This window comes from Cervus elaphus, chromosome 20 (genome assembly GCF_910594005.1).
Source record: "Cervus elaphus chromosome 20, mCerEla1.1, whole genome shotgun sequence".
Classification (NCBI taxonomy): Eukaryota; Metazoa; Chordata; class Mammalia; order Artiodactyla; family Cervidae; genus Cervus; species Cervus elaphus.
The window spans coordinates 37,793,390-37,797,508 of record NC_057834.1 but is presented as its reverse complement, the minus strand read 5'-3'; positions in this window follow the sequence as shown (position 1 = coordinate 37,797,508).

The following is a 4,119-nucleotide window of genomic DNA, read 5'->3' as shown; positions in this document are numbered from 1 at the left end:
TCCCTGGCTGCCATGGTGTCTTTGTTGGTGGGTGTCATTGTGCGTTTTCTGAGGGTCCCATACGCATGTCACTCGGTCACCCGCATCCTCACGCCGTCCAGCCTCCCCCCTGCTCTAGGGGAGACAGGGACCTCAGAGCTTCAGGTACACAGCTGGGCACCCAGCGGTGGCTGCTGGGGAGACGCTCTGACACGAGCATTGCCCACCCAGTGCGGGGCCCTCTCCGAGTCCCGCAGAGAGGCAGAGCCTGAAGGCAAGTGTTTCCTTCCTGACTTCCTTCAGCCAGCCAGCACTTAGCGAGAACCTTCTTTGTGCTGGACCCTGAACTCAGCATGAATACTGAGACACACGCACGATGATACAGACCCAGTCTGAGGGGGGTGACATCGCAGGACCTGGGGCAAGGACAGATGGGGAGGAGGGAGTTAGCAGGAAAGGGGCAGGACTGACTTTGCAAGCACACAGTTAATGTCCCTCTGCGCAAGACTCTGCTCAGCTCGGAGACAGGGAAATGGACAAGACCGTGTAGTCAGTGTTCTCGGGGATCTTACACTCCAGTGGACTGCTGGGGACAAAGGGATAGGCCAGGTGGAGTATGAGCCTCATGGGAAGGCCTCTAATGGAGGGGAATGAGGAAACCAGACTGAGGGAAAGGACCCCAAGCAGGGAAAATGAGCTACAGGGACCAACCCTTCTCTGGCCCTTTATAGGTTCCAAAGCATCTCTGCGCTATTTCATTTGACCCTCATGCTGTCTTGACGGGTGGTTTTTGTCCTCTTTGTCCCTGGAAGTGGGGGCTCAGAGTTAACTCAACAAGACCACATAGCTACTAGATGGCAGAGAGAACCCAGGGTCCTTGCTGCAGACCCCTGTTTCTGTGACATTATGCTCCCCTCTGGAAAAAAAAAAGTGATGATAAAATATAAGTTTACATTCCCTGGGGCAGATGAGTTGAGCCTGCAGTCAAAAGTTAGTGAGAAAAAGAGCATGCCTGGACTGTGGGCAAAAGAACTGGAGAAAGCAAAATGAATGAGATGAGAAAAACCTCTTTAAGTCCTGCTGGAAAGTCCTGGTTCCCTAGGGGCTCAAGCCAGGTGCCTCAGGGAAAGGGATGCGGAGAGGATAGGGCATGGACTTGAGGAAGCGGTCCTTTTCTGGGGAGGGTGGTTCTGAAGAAGGAAATCCTTTCTCTCTCAGTCCCAGGCAAGGGCTCAGGGGTCCCAGGGAATATGGGACTTGGGCGTCAATGGAGTCCCCATCTTTTCTAAATGAGACCGTCCATATGAACTTCCCAGACTTGACACCTGGGGGTGCCAGAGCCTCCCTCACGGCGTGGGTTCCCCAGCAGCTTGAACACTGCGGGGCTCCGCGAAGGAAGCACTGAGGGCTGGGCTAGCAGGCAACGTCCACGCTCTTGAGGAAGGCGGAGGGTAAGGCAGGTCCACAAAACCTGGGCAAGCTGACCACGAGTCGAATTGGTAGCTCCAACTCCGCCCAGCGGGTGCGTCACACGTGGTTACCTCATGTGACTCTCAGCGGACCACACATGACTATTAACAATTTGGTCGTTGTTGTTAACATGTAACACATACTCTGTAGTAAAACGGAAAACACAAGTAATTACGAGGAAGAAGAAAAGAAATCATCCCTTTTCAGTCACCCAGAGGCAACCCCCTGATGGATTTTCCTTCAGATTTTTTTTTCTCCCTGAACATACACTTTACATAGTTAAGATCTCACCGTGGTTTAAACTTTAATTCTGCTTTACTCAGTTCACATGCACCAGCACTTTCCAATGTTATTTCAAAGTTTATAAGGATTATTTTTATTTTCTAAGTTAATTTATAAATTATTTTAATTAACTTATTTAGCTGTGCCAGGTCTTAGCTGCAGCATGTGGGATCTAGTTCCCTGGCCAGGGATTGAACCTGGACCGCCTGTCATTGAGAGCACAGAGTCTTAGCCACCAGGGAATTCCCCCATATGGGTTATTTTTAAATAATACTGACTCTTTTCCTATGTGTAAGTAATACTTGGGGCTTCCCTGGGGGCTCAGATGGTAGAGACGCTGCCTGCAATATGGGAGACCTGGGTTTGATCCTTGGGTTGGGAAGACCCCCTGGAGAAGGGAATGGCTACCCACTCCAGTATTCTTGCCTGGAGAATTCCATGGACAGAGGAGCCTAGCGGTTACAGTCCATGGGGTTGCAAAGAGTCGGACACGACTGAGCGACTTTCATTACCAGACACTAACTAAAGCAATAGTTGACCATTACAGAGAAGGTAGAACAAGAGAAAAATAATAACCATCCATGCTTCCCCTACTCAGAGATAACCTCTATGAATACCATGGAGGGAGGCCTTCAAGCATTTTTTTTTCAACTTATATACATATACTTACAGTTTTCTCCTGATTCTTATAAATAATGTGTCCTGGAACAGGTATCTTTGCATATATCTGTAGGCATTTCCATGAAATAAATTCCAAGAAGGGAACTAGCTGAATCAAAGGTATACATGTTATAAAGGCTATTGATAATATTGCTAAGTGTTACCCAGAGAAACTGGCTCCTTACCATTCTCACATGCAGCAGAGCCCACTTTGCCCCCAAACTCTTCCCAACACCAGGATTTTTGTCAGTTTTAATCTTTGCCATCCTGTTAGGAAAACAATTGCAGTTCATTAGTGTTTCAAATTGCATTTCTTTGAAGAGAAGTTGAAATTTTTTCCCCATCCACATACATTGGTTATTTACTTTTCTTCTGGTGTGAATAACGTATTTCTATCCTTTTTGCTCATCTTTCTATTGGCAGGATTATCTTTCTCACATCAGTTCTTAAGATAAGGGAGAAAGCTTTTTCCTCTCAATTTTATCTATGTGCAGCTGTCAAGTCATAAGTTTTGCAGATATTTTGTGGCCATTTTTAGTGGCTGAATGAATATACAACACTTCATTTTAACCACCCCCTCTGGACATTTAGATTAATTCTCAATTTTATGATTGTAAATAATGCAGCAGTGAATCCCTTTTCTGTAAATATTTCAGGTAGTTTCTTAGTATGAAATCTTACTTTAAATTCATGACCACATACACCCCTGGGACTTCCTCCCCTGATATTGCTGTTTCGAACTCAGTCATCCCTTTCTCCAGATGACTATTTCACACCTCTCCTCTCTCTTCAAACTTCCTCTCCTAACTCTCAGCTGCTGACCTGCTTCCTCCTTCATTCCAAAAAGAGTGCTTTTGCAGGGTCCCTGTGACCTGCGTGTTGCTAACCCAGTGGCCACTTCTCAGTCTTTATCTTCTCTGACCCTGTTTGCCACGGCTCAGCCAATATTGCTGAGTCATCCTCTTCTCCCTGGTCCCTGACAGAGGGCGTGGCCTAGCATCCAATTCTCTCCTCTGTCTACACTTAGGCCCTGGAGTCTTCCTCCAGGTTCACAACTTTAAACACCCTCCATATATTGGTGACTGTCTTAAATCTTTAGCTCATTCCTGTGTCCTGACCCAGGGCCTGAATACCCACTTGAAGTCAAATGGCATCTGAATGTTAGTATGTCCAGAATTGATATGCTGGTTTCTACCCCTCTGCTCCAGTCTTACCTGCTCTGCCTATAATTTCCTCCACCCCTCTTTCCAGGTGCTCAGGTCAAAAACCCTGGAGCTCGTCCTTAACTCCTCCTGTCCTCTCATACCTCAAGTTTCATCCATTAGTGAATGTTGCCAACACCATCTTTAAGATGTATCTGGAATCCAGCTCATTCTCACCACCACCACCACCACCGCCCTCTCCTGTCTGGGTTATGGGATTAGTTCCCTAACCGGTCTCCTGCCTGTGCTCCACACACTTTATTCTCTACACAGTAGTAGAGTGGTCCTTTAATAGTTGGGTCACCCCTCTGCTCAAAACCCTCCAGAGCCTTTCCAAAGCACTCAGTGTAGAAGCCAGAGTTCTCAAAATGGCATGCAAAGCCAGGCGTGACAACTCCTGCAGCTCATCTCTCACTGCCGTCCCTCATGGTTACTCCACTCAACTTCAGTGACTACCCAGATACTCCCTAGAACACATCAAGCACGCGCCTGCCTCGGGATATTTGCACAAGTGGTTCCCTCTGCC